At 45.8% G+C, this 13,112-nt stretch overlaps 1 protein-coding gene across 10 annotated transcripts in view; it reads left to right on the top strand.

The window, feature by feature from the left end:
* The window catches only part of BMAL1 (basic helix-loop-helix ARNT like 1), a 114,651-nt gene that overhangs the window by 33,189 nt on the left and 68,350 nt on the right, over nucleotides 1–13,112 (top strand). The gene's annotated exons all lie outside the window — the stretch shown is intronic.

Here is a 13,112-nt window from a genome sequence, read left to right as displayed (position 1 = left end):
GAGAACTAGTATTTTCATTTAGCTGGAGAAGGAGGCAGCCTTCAGCTTGGAAAGGAGTCACCGAAAGGCATGACAGATTCCAGTCCTACCTCTGTGAAAACTGTTATCTACTTTTTGTTTAAATATTTGGCGTTTTGCATCGTTAGCCTCTAACTTCAGGCTCTGAGAGCAGGGCCCTGTCTTGTCATATCCCCAGCATCTAGCATAGCATCGCCAGGTGACTTGGGACAAGATGTCTAAACTCTGTGTGCCAGGCACTGTCCTCAGCACTGAGGTCTTAGAGGTGACACAGGACAAGGTCTGTCCTCATGAGGCACACATTCTGGCAGGGGAGACAGACAGTCTAGATACATGAGGTGTGTGAGGCGGTATCAGGCAGTGATAATGCCCTGAGGTAAAGTAAAATCAGTTAAGGGAGTGGAGAGCGATGGGCCCGATCTTTTAGTTAGGGTGGTCAGGAGAGGCCTCACCGGAGAAACGAGCCTGTTGTGGCAAAAAAAAAAAAAAAAAAAAAGTAATAAAGTGCTTGGAGGTAACTACAGATTGTAACATTCCGTCTTAAATCTTCTGCTTGACTGTGGTGGCTGACACTCCTAATTGCTCACTCAGTAGGATTCCCTCCTCAGGTCTCTTCCTCTCTGCCTTTACTGAGCAGTCCCTTCTTGGGTAGCTGCTCACTCGCTCCTCGCCTGGCCTGCTGCCTCCTGCTCTCCTCCAGCCTCTTGGACCTCAGTCTCACAGCCTTCTTAGCTAGTTCTCATTTCTTTGTCCATACGTTAAGGTTTTGCCTTGGTCCCTCTCAATTCATGCCAAGTGAGCTTATCCACTACTCAACTCTATCCTGAAGACACACAAATCTACATATCCAGCCAGACCCTCCACCCCACCCACATTCCTAGCTGCCTGCCCACAAGCTCCGCAAGCTCGGTCTCTCCCTTGATGCCAAATGTGTCTCTCTCCCTGGGTTACCTGTCTTAGTTAGTGGGTTCACACCACCTCAGCCGTTTCCACGTCAGGAATCATCCTTGGCTTTTCCCCTAAACTGTCATGTTCAATTGGTTGCCACGTCCTAAAGAACCTGTCTTCTAATTTGTCATCCCAGTCCTTTCTTCCGTCTCTCTGGCCAGTTCTTTGTTTCCCAGCTAATTCTGGGAACCAGTGTTTCCCTGTAGTTCGAGAAGGAGGCAGCCACATGAAGGACTCATCATTTGGAATTTTTTCAACAGCCTCTAATTGATTTTCCTGTGTTCATCTTTTTCCTCCCTCACTCTGTCCCTTACATTCCTATCAACATGACGTTGCTAACTCAAACATCTGATCATGTCTTTGGCTTAAAACTCACCAAGGGCTCCTCATTGCTCATAGAATAATATCTAAACCCCTTCAATGAGCCTGTAGTCTTTTCAAAATCTGGCTTCTGGCAGTCTTCCTAGTTTCACGTTTTCCCTAACCCACCCACATTTCTAACCTCACTGTAGCCTCCCAACAACTATCACCCCTTCGTGGCTTTGCCAGTGCTGAGTCCTCTCCTGGGAATGACCCTTCCCCTCTTCCCCATCTAGGTCACTCAGCTCAAGTTTCCGCTCTCTGGATACCTTCCTTCCCCACCCCTGTACCCCTCCCTGACCTGGCAATGCCCTTCCTCCTGGCTCCCAGAACACCCTCCGTTTCTCTCTCTCAAAGTACTTATTGGTGTAAGTGTTGATTTACTTATCTGTTACGCTCAGGCAATTGAGCTTCTTGAGGGTGGAGACCAAATACGCACACACACACACACACGCACACACACACACACACACACACACACACACACACAAAATCTCTGTGTACCCAGTGCCAGCACAGTTTACCTGGCTCAGGAAGTGTTTGTTGAAAGAGTGAGGATAACAAAGTCTGTTTGTGCAGCCAAACAACAGATTTATAATGTGATCAAATATATTTGAAATTGGAGGTTCATTGGCTGTTGAGTTTGGTGGGACCACCCCTCCTCTCAGCTTTGAGTGCAGGACAGGTTGCTCTGGGCTTGTGTTTGTTGCTGTCTGTTGTGTCTCCCAGCATACTGAGACCTCAAGGATGTGACTTCTCTGTACACTTTGCTCCTAACTTTTTTTTTTTTTTTAACTTCCGTTGTTGAGGGAATAGTACTAGCAATTCAAAATGAAAAATAGTTCATCAAGGAATGCTCAGGAATGAGGTCCACCCAGCTTTGTCCTGGATGGATCCCAGATTTCCTAAATTAGCCAAAATAACGATTCTTGCCAACTGCTCTCTGACAGCCTTTTTCCCTATAGTCCGCCTGAGAATTTTTTTTTTTTTTTGGCTTGTTCCCTGTAGAGGTGCCCAAGGGCATCTTATCTTTATTTGGAACCTTGTAAGGTACTTGGTGAACACTGATGGCAACCCAAATAGGAAGAGGTTCTGACCCCAAGGCTCTCATATCAATGTCTGTGTTCCCCACGGGATCTCGCACAGTGTGCCTAGCCGATAGCAAGTAAATTCTTCTGTTTTGATTTGGGACCTTCATCTTGATGCCTGTTTCATCTTCTTTACTTCCTAGTTCTGCCACATAACTGGAAAGTTGTTCGAAAATGTGCTTTTATTTGAGGGCTCACAGTAACGTTGGAGGAGTTCCTAGAACAAGAGAGCTGTTCTCCACTACAGAGGTGTCCTGCTGACCAGGGTGCTTGAGCAGGAAGTTGAAACTGTTTTCCCTCTCTTGGCACTGCTTACAGTGCTCCCTTCCCTCACAGGGACTTTCCTTAGCTGTTCCCTCTGTATGGGATGCGTTTTCCTTCTGGTTTGCCTGGTTAATGGAGCCCTGGTGGCACAGCGGTTAAGCATTTGGCTGCTAACCAAAAGGTTGGCAGTTCGAATCCACCAGCCACTCCCTGGAAATCCTGTGGGGCGGTTCTACTCTGTCCTCTAAGATTGTTATGAGTCAGAATCGATTCAGTGGCAATTTTTTTTTTTTTTAAATGGGTTTGCCTAGTTAATGTCTATTCTACCCTCAGATCTCAGCTAATTGGTCTTTCCTTGGAACCCTTCTCTGACCTCCCTGATAAGAAGGCTAGGTCCTAAAATTACAGTACATTATATCATATACTGCTGGTCAGTTGCTCACTGGGTGCCAAGCACTTTCAAAGGGCGTGATGCATGCTGCTTAGTATTAGTGGCTCGGTAGGTATTGGCGGAGTATTATCATTATTATCCCAGTGACACAGACGTGAGGCAACTGAGGCTGAAGTCAGCTGAGTCAGTGGCTGAGCAGGGGTGTGCTCCAGGTAGCCTGGCCTGAGTTTGTGCCCCTCCCCACTCTTCTAGACTCTGCAGATCTCTCTGCCACACCATCCAGGTGCACATCTTGCCATTCACTGTAGCCCTCATCACAGGTGTAACGGTACATTTATTTGTGTGATTGCTTACTTGACTAATGACCGTTTGTTCCCCCACTGGGCAGCCTCTCCTGTAAGCCCCGGGAAGGCTGAGCCTGACCTCTAGTTAGGTGCTCAACATCTGTCTCACTCCCCAGAGACAGCCATTCACCTATTGTTTCTTCTTGCCCTTTGCATCTCAGGAGATTGGGCTGAGCACTTTAAAGGGGCTCCTCCCCCGGTCTTGGCTTTGTGGAGCTTACAGGCCATGCGCAAGGGATTCAGCCCTCATGCTCACCTCCCTGTTCTGCCTCAGAGCCAGCTATGCTAAGGAAGTTTCCATGCTTTGGTAGGACCTGTTCCTTCTGCCTGCTCCCTTTGCCCTTTTCTCTTAAGTTGCAAACCCCTACTTTGTTGCAAACTCCTTTTGCTCTTCCAGGACAGAGCCAGCTGCCTTTCCTCTGCTCCTCTGGACCTGCACACACTTTGGAGATGGCTGTGACCACCACGGCCATAAGGATGTATGTGCCTCCTTCTTGTCCTTATGGAGCCCCTTGGGACCAGCCGTGGCCTGTGTGGTCTCTGTGGGCAGGGTAGCACCTGGTATAGTCCAGGCTGAGGGGTCTACACAATGGGGTAGGGAGATCAGAAGTTAGTACTTTAAAAGCAGGAGCTCCATGATGCAGTTCGTGTGTGTGTGTGTGTGTGTGTTCTTTTGTTACCTGATGCATTTATTTGCATGATTTCTCTCCTGCCTGTTAGAGACTATGTCTTTGATCTCTTCCTCTCTCAGGGGTCTAATTTGAATAAAATGTATACAGTAACTGTTGGCTAAATAAATGATCTTTCTCAATTCAGAGGTGCCTCCCCTTTCACCCGTCCCTCACCTTGGTCCTGGGTGACCATTTCACAGGGTTGTTGTGAATATCAGACCCTCTTCTTTGACCTCATTCAGATAGCAGTGATGTGCAAGCCCTGTGTAAACTCCAGAGTGCCGGGCTACCCTGCTTAGGCCAGCAGCACGGAAAGCCAGGTCCCCCAGGGACACCCTCTTTAGGCCTCCAGGGCCCTCCAGGGCAGGCTGGCTGAGTTCCTAGTGACTCACAGTGTTTGTGAGTGGGAAAAAATAAAAATTAGAAAAATGGCTTCTAACCAAGTGGGGAAGGTGGGCATGGGGGAGGAGCATGAGGAGGCTAGCCAGGCCTGGGAACATTTGCTAGCAGGAAACTGAGGTTGGCTTTAAAGGGCCCTTAGCACACCGGTCTCCAGAGGCAGTGCAGACAGACCTGCTTCGAATCTCAGCTCTGTACGCACTAGCAGTGTGACTTAAGACAAACCACAGAAGCTCCCTAAGGTTCAGTTTCCTCATCTGTAAAATGGAATGATGATAATAGTGATTACCCCTATGAGATTATTGTGAAGGTGAAATGAAAATGTGCTTAGCACAGTACCTGGCACGCGGAAAAGGCCAGATATCTATTATGTGCTGCAATCATTAATGATAATTAATTATTGTTGATAGTAAAAGCTGTAAGAAGACTTTGGATGAGATACAAAGTCTAAAATGCACAGCCAGAGGCCCTGAGGAGTACTAAGTGAGACTATGTCTGAGAAAAGCACTTTGTAAATTGTAAATTATGTCCAGGTAGTATTTTTAGCACAAATATATCTGTTGTTGCTTTGGCTTGGGAAAAAATGAGCACAGCTTTATGATGTTGAGTCTGAGTTCTGTATTGTTTTTGTTTTTTGTCTTGGAGAGAGGCCTGCCAGAGAGGCCTTTGTTGAAATCTTGCCTAGTGGCTGTGTGACCCGCATTAGTGACCCTGGGTGCCAAATGCCTGAATAGCACCTGGCACAAAGGAGCATTTCAGTGTTTGCTGCTATTATTTTAAATTTTCTATGATAAACATTTCATACATAGTAGTATAGTAATTCCTATAGGTTCTTTGACAGTAAATTGTGAGGACAATGTTCTGAGTTACTTTTTGCTCTGGATCCAAAATTTTCTCACTCTCAGAGGTTCGTGCTTAGGATAGGTAAATAAATTTAAACAGTTTCTTCAGAATTTGATGTAGACAGCTTCCATTGTCTTCATGAGTATGATAGTAATATTTTCTTCATATCAGTTGCTTGACTGTTGTGTGTTTTATCTCCGTTTCATACCCTTTCCCTGTCTCCACCCATCTTTCTGAAAAGAAAATTGAATAAAAATCAGCCATTTAAGGATACTGGTAACGGTTGCACAGCCTGATTGATGTAATTGGTTTCACTGAGTTGTATGAGTAAAAACTGTTGGATTGGCTATTGCTGTATTAACCTACATTTTTACGGTAATAAAAAAACAAACTAACCCATTGCCATTGAGTTGGTTAGCCGTTTAAAAAGGTCAAAAACTCTGTACTCACTGGCTGCAACTGGCCTGCAGATGTATTTTGTTGAGCTCTCACGATGTTTTTAAACTTTTAAATTAGTGGCTAACATTTAACAGTTCGTAGATTTCTTCTGGCAACACTGTGCCCATCTCCCCCCCCAGGGCAAGGATGGGTTGTGCTGAAGAGGGTCGGCCACTCCCGCAGGGGCATGTTTCTCTGGTTTGCCAAGTTCCTGCCCAGCCTCTTTGTACCTTTACATGGCCTGCTCGGCCCCTGTAGGCAGTTGAGTTTGTTGTTAGCTACCAGGCATGATGGAATAACACACTGCCCAGTGCTATCCCTGTGGTGGTTTGCAGATCGGACGACTGTGATCCACAGGGTTTTCACTGGCTGATTTTCAGAAGTAGATCTCCAGGACTTTCCTCCCAGTCCGTCTTAGTCTGGAAGCTCTGCTGAAGCCTATTCAGCATCATGGCCACACGCAAGCCTCCACTGACAGCTGGGTGGTGGCTGCGCTGAAGGTGCGCTGGTCGCGCTGGCTGGGAATTGAACCCTGATTTTGCACATGGAAGGTGAGAATTCTACCACTCAGCCACCACTGCCCTCACTGAGTTTGCAGTTGCTGCTAAAGGTTAATTCCTCCCCTTAGAGACTGCGCATTAACTTAGAATGACCCTCATTAGCAGCTTTACCGGTAAGTGGAAGGGTTACTTCCTGCACTAAATTGTTAACCAGCCCCCCTTTTTTTTATGATAACCCAAATGGCTGTAGGGTGTTAGACCCTTTTAGATTTAGTAGGGTCACCTTTTCTGTCTTCCTCCTTGGAGGATTTCCTCATTAAACTCTTTATCCAGGCTGATATGTCCACATAAAATGTCAGCTAATGCAAGATATAAATTTTGATTGCCCTTATTTAGTGGAGGTTGGAAACAATAATTCGATAATTTATGATGCTGTAAATTTGAACAGTTAAAGATATTAGGTCTTTTTATTAGCCCTCTCATTGAAATAGTTGTCATTTGGCAGAATCTTTATTGAAATAGGCAAGAGGTTTGAAATTCTCCGTACTGAGGACCGTTCCCTTCTGCAGTCTTCTTGGAAGGGCCCGTCTCCCTCTAGCCGGCGAGCAGGCAGGGGACGGGTGACCACATGCAGGGGGTTGGGGAGGAGATGCAGCATCTAATGGCGGTGACTTTAGGAGAGTCCTTGTAGACACTGAAGTTTTCAAAAATGATTATTACTCTATGGGCTTTTAAAAACTTTTTTTTTTTTTTTGGTATGGCGTATATACACTTGTTACAAATTCAGACAACACTCAAGTGCGTGAACGTAAAGCAAGGAAGTCCTTCATGATCCCTAGCCCCAACCTCCCCCAAAGATAACCACTTCTGAGAGTTTGCTGGGTATACCTCTGGACTTTTCCATTTGCCTGCGTCCCTCTGACCCCCACCTCTTTCGCCCTTACCCCAACATGCACATTGTTACTTTTCTTTGGTAAAAATGGAATCTCTTTATGTGTACTGTTCTGCAACTTTCTTTTTACACTCAACTGTCAAATCATTATATTTCTTTTTTCCATGTTAGTATATGCAGATAAATGTATTTTATTACTTTTAACAGTTGTACACCATTGTATGGATGCCTTTCAAGTTTATTTAATCCTTCCTGTACTGCTAGAGGCCCAGGTTGCTTCTAATCTTCTGCCCTTTGAAGCATTGCTGCTGTGGAAATTGTTGTCTGCATCTGTGGAATTTTTATGTGCAGTTTTCTGTGGTACTGGTACCTAGAAGTGGGACTTCTGGTTTAAATGGTTTGGCATTTAAAATTCGGTTGAGTATTGCCAAATTATCTTCCCAAAATGCTCCACGAATTCACGTTCCTCCCAAGAGTGTCCCATTATGGGACAAGCTAGTTGTTGCTTAAATGCATATAAGGAAACTGCATTTTAAAAGTTCACATATATGCTATCAAAATGACACATTTGTCTTAGAAAAGCATTCAAAATACATAAATATGTTGATTTAATTAAACGATTTTCATTCTTTGATTTTGGTGATGGTCATTACTATCATGCAAGGTGACAAAAATATTTCCTAAATACTGTAACCAATTTAATTATTAATCTTTTAAGGATTTTGATTGTGCCAGTTAGCCTTTGGAAGATAATGGTCGAATCATGGCTTCCTTTTCCATAGCTATACTGGGGCTGATTTATCTTTCCCACCAGGGACCGAGCCATCAGTACCAAGGCTGGGCCAGCATTTGAGTGGGCTGGGCTAGGGGCTGCTGGGCCTTAAGCCTGGGAAGGGGCACACGGCAGGTGATTTTGTGAGGTATGCAGAGGAACTCCCAGCCCTACCTTCTCACATTTGAATGCCTTTTTACCTTGACAGGTTCTCCCTACATGTATTTTCTCATAGCACCCTGGCTATCTCCCTGCAAAGTACTTACTTCTCCCTCCCCAACTTATAGCTGGGGCCACTTAGGCTCAAAGAAGGTATGACTTATTGAATGGGACACATTATCGAATGAATGGATGAGAAGGGACAGTGCCTTGGACACAATCTTTTGACTCCAAATATAGTAGAATCAGACCCCCAGTAAGGCGAGATAAAGGGTTTTTTGTTTGTTTGTTTGCCTACAATACACTATGGAAGTTTTCTTTACCAAGCTGGGGTGGGAAAAGAATGTGACATTCCCAGATGTCCTGTGGTCAGCTTTGTCCAAAGCTTCCTCTCAGGAGTCCTCACATTTATGTTCCTGTTCTCAGATGCATCCTTAGCATTTGGGAAAGATCTGAAAATTCTCGACCAGGGCCCTTAACTGAGCACATGTGGTTGAGAACTCCTGGGCCAAGATGTATCTTCTTCTCTTTAGAGAATCTCCAAAGGATGGGTCTTGGGACAGGTCACTTTACTACTTGCTAATTGCACGTGAAATTTCAAATTCTGTCTTCTCCAGAGGTTTCCTCCTTGGCTCTCTGACCCTGGTGTCTGGCTTTTGCTAAAAGCTTACCTATTGTTGGCCAAAGCTCTTTAGCACTAACCTCGTTTATGAGGGTGCAGATTTGATGCCCAGATCACTTTCCTTGCTGGATGCCATCAAGCTTCATCTTGAACCCATGCTGGACAGTCTGGTCTAGTGGAAAGAGGGATTTGGAGTGAGATAGATCCAGGTCCAAGTCCTGACCTCATCACTTACTACAGGAGTGAACTGGCTGGTGACCTTAGCTCTCCGAGCCTCAGTGTCCCCTTCTGCAAAACAGGGATAATAATCCCCTTATGCGGGGGGGTACATTTTGAAGAATGCATGAGTTAGTATTTGCAAGGTGCCTCCCAAATAAATGTTCAGCACAGGTGTATAGCTACTCTGCTATTGTGAGTGCCTGGGATCCTCCTGCTGTGGACAGAAGGTCCTCCTCTGGGGATGCTCCCAGCTGGGGGCTGCTGGCTGGGCATCCTAGGGCCAGAGGAAAGGCACCACAGCCTTGGGGGCACCTGAGCACAGAAATGAATCTTACACAGTGTGTTTTCTCAGGGCCTCGCTATTTGGTAGGGAAACCGAGTGAGCAGAGACGGTGTGATGTGTGCAGTAATGGCAATCAGTTAATAGAGGAAAGGTTAACTAATCTTCTAGGTGGGTAGGGTGGATGAGGTCAGGAAAAACATCAGTTGGAAAATATCACCAAGCAACTGGGGTACTGCAGGTGGAACAGGAGCTTGACAGAGAAGGCCATAGTCAATAGGTAGTTCTATGGATTAGGAAGAAAGATACATTGTTTTTATGTACATATGTTGACTTCTTTTTTTTCCCACCAGTACACTAATAGACTCAAATTCAGCCACACTCTTTTCTTGCTTTTCTTTTCCTCTCTGTCCACCTCTCCCTCTCACCCCACCCCTACTCCTGCCTTAAAATGCTCAGCCATAAAAAAAATTTCTTAAAGAATTTCTTTAGGCTTTAGTAAATTCTCAGAGGATGATGCCATTTTACTCCACCAAGCTTTTACAAGAGTTTTGCTGTAGCTTTTTTTTCCCCATTGCTTTCTCTGCAATATGAGTAGCTTCTCTTGCTTTCTCAGCAATGAGCAAACTGCCCGATTGATGTTTACTGCGTGACTACTGTGTACCAGGCAAATGTGTTATCCTATTAAGTTCCCAGACCAGCTTCGTGAAGCAGGGATATTAATTTTGTTTTAAGCAGCTGAGGAAACGGAGGCTTAGAGAGGTTAATAGACTCAGTGTTGCACAGTACCCAAACACAATTCAGCTCCTAGGTTTTTTGCTCTGCACTCCCCTGCCGTGTTCAGGGCCTTGCTCACAGTAGGTGGGCAGCAAATGTTTGAATGAATGAGCAAGAGAGCTGTCTGCACCAGTAGTTTGGAGTCGTACTGCTGGTTTTCTGGCACCACTAGGTGCACCGACAGTGCTTGTCACTTAGCTCCTGCCTACAGATAGGGTTGCAGAATTGTGCAGCAGTAGCAATTGATGAAAGGAGCCCAGGTGGCATAATGGTTAAGTGCTCAGCTGCTAACTGAAAGGCTGGCTCTTGGAACCCACCCAGTGGCTCTGTGGGAGAAAGACTTGGTGATCTGCTCCCATAAAGATTACAGCCAAGAAAACCCTACAGGGTAGTTTTACTCTGTCACATGGGGTCGCTGTGAGTCCGAATGAACTAGATGGCTTCCGACAACAATAATTGTTGAAAAACCCAATTTCCCTTTCCTCTCACTTTTATTTCTACAGTACTTGTAAGCAGATAGTTTAGTCTGTTACCTGTTCTTTGTGTTGTCTCTGCCCTTGAAGGAATATATGAGAGTGTGCAGACACAGTGCACCAAGACCCCTGGCATGGGAGTTGGGATTTAGATTCCAGCTTCGGTCCTGCTGGTAACTCCTCAGTAACTGTGTGTACATCAAACCCCCTCTCTAGAACTATGTTTTCTTGATGAAATCTGGTGCTCAGGTGGTCCCTAGAGATTCTCCTTGATGTCTGTTTATCCCAGAGTGAGGCCATAGAATATTCTGGAGGGAGCTTTGGGGTCAGGCAGACCTGAATGTGAATTATGACTCCTGTACTTACCCAGCTGTGCAACCTTGGACAAACCACCTAACCTCTCTGATGCTCATTGCCCTCACCTGTAAAGTAGGACACCTACTTCCCAGGATCACTCAGGATTAAACGAGTACCTGCTAAACCACCAAAAAACCCAAACCTAAAATTGTCGGGTCAATTCTGACTCCTGGCAATCCTATAAGACAGAGTAGAACTGCTCCATAGGGGTTCCAAGGCTGTAAATCTTTCCAGAAGCAGACTGCCACATCTTTTTCCTGCATAGCAGCTCGTAGCTTCAAACCACCGACCTTTCAGTTAGCAGCCAAGTGCTGTAACCACTGTGCCACCAGGGCTCCGCTGAGTACATGCTGAATAATGTCACTTTCCTTCTCTGTGTCTCTGACTCCTGAGTGCTTTGGTTTTAGAATCACTGGGCGTTTGTGCACTTGAAACCCACAATACCTCCATAGGTACAGTGTTCTTTACACCTCGCAACACCCTGGGATACTCAACTCTTAGATAATCTTGAAGTTCTTTTTTGTTGTTAAAATCCTCAAGGGATGGTAGCATTCAATCCCGATTGAGCTTTATTAGGGTTTCAGTGACAGCACCTTGTTTTTCCACTGGTTTTCCCATTGCAGACAGCATCTGCAGCATGAGTCAGTTTGCATGTATATAATTTCTCTCGCTCCTCTTTACAGAAAGAGAAAATCCATTCATTTAGCAAATGTTTGCCCTGCCCAGGCCTTATGTTAGGTGTTGGGATACAGAGAAGGATAAGACGTACCAGTCGCTGCCCTCAAGGAGTTCCTCAGAAGAGCTCAAGGGAGAGGACAGGTGTAAAGAGATATGGTGACACATAGGCTCATGCTGTCACCAGGGTATGTGACGGGGCCGTGGGAGAAGAGAGGAGGACTGAGTTGGGAAGGGCCTCATTGAGAAGCGATGGCTTCTGAACATGTCTTAGAAGATGAGTGGGAGTCCACTAGCTGTAGAGGTGGAAGAAGGCCATCCCAGGCAGAAAGAGCCACAAAACCAGAGGCCAGAGCCCTGGTGGGAGGTAACACATTTGGTGGTCATCTGGAGTTGGGGCCGAGAGGTAGGGAACCTGGTTTGCCACCTCTTGTGGCTCATCCATATACTTAAAACTCCCAGATCTTTGTTACCAGCCTGGGACTTTCTCCTGAGCCCCCAAATCACATACCCACTGCCTGCTCACCATCTACACTTAGATGTCTAGTAGACATCCCAGACCCAACATTTCTAAGCAGAAGTCTTGAGCTTTTTTCTTTAAAAGAAAAAAAATGCAAAAACAAAAACCTTGCTCCTCTCCAGTCTTCCCCACATCATTTACCTGGTTGCCCAGGCCCAAGATGTGGGCCTCACCTTTTATTGTATTCCTTCCTTTGTTCCTCTCGCCCACTCTGCAAATCCTGACAGCTGTTCTTTCAAAGTATATCCTGAAGGCCTTTCTCTGCCTCATCCAAACCTCTCCCACCTCCCAGCAGGTCTCCCTGCTTCCACTCTGGCCTCACTGCTTCAGTTTTCCACACAGTCAGGCAGAGCAATCTTTTACAAAGTTGTGTCACTTCCCTGTCCCAAACTCTCCAGTGGCTGTTCAGCATCCTTGGAATAGGGACCTAAACTCCATGCCATGAACTGCAAGGCTTCCGACTTCTCTGATCTTGTCTCTTAGCATTCTCCACTTGGCTTACTCCATTCCAGCCACTGTGTCTTCTTTGCTGTTCTGTGGACTTTCTAGACCGTTTCTTGCCTCAAGGCATTTGCACTTGCTGTTCTCTCTGCCTGGAACACATTCCCCCAGATTTTCACCTGGCTCACCCTCACTTCATTCTGGTCTTTGTTCCAATGTTCTCTTTCATCTGTCTGAAAGAGCACTGTCCCTTCCTTTTCCCATCCCATTGCCCTCTTACCCGTCTTTATTTCTCATCACTAGCGCTCATCACCACCTAGTGTGCATTTATTTGCCTCCTTGTTTATTGTCTGTCTTACTCCCCTAGAATGTAAACCCAGGAGGATGGCCCTTGTCTTATCTGTCTCAGTCACCACTCTGTCTCCAGGGCTACAGCAGTACCCAGCACCGTGGGTGAACATCAAATATCAGGTGGGAGAATGCACAAATGAATGAATTAATGCATGCTTGCATGGGACTTAAGACTTTGGAAATTATTCCATAGGCAGTGTGGATCTAGTAGACATCTTTCTGGAGGTGAGTGACGTGGTCAGAACTTTTATTTTAGAAAGCCAGCTGGTGGCAGTGTGGGGGCTGGACTGTGAGAGGGAGGCAGAGAACT

This window comes from Loxodonta africana, chromosome 7 (assembly GCF_030014295.1).
Source record: "Loxodonta africana isolate mLoxAfr1 chromosome 7, mLoxAfr1.hap2, whole genome shotgun sequence".
In the NCBI taxonomy this organism is placed as follows: Eukaryota; Metazoa; Chordata; class Mammalia; order Proboscidea; family Elephantidae; genus Loxodonta; species Loxodonta africana.
The sequence above is the reverse complement of the archived record's forward strand: the minus strand, read 5'-3'. Positions and strand labels throughout refer to the sequence as shown.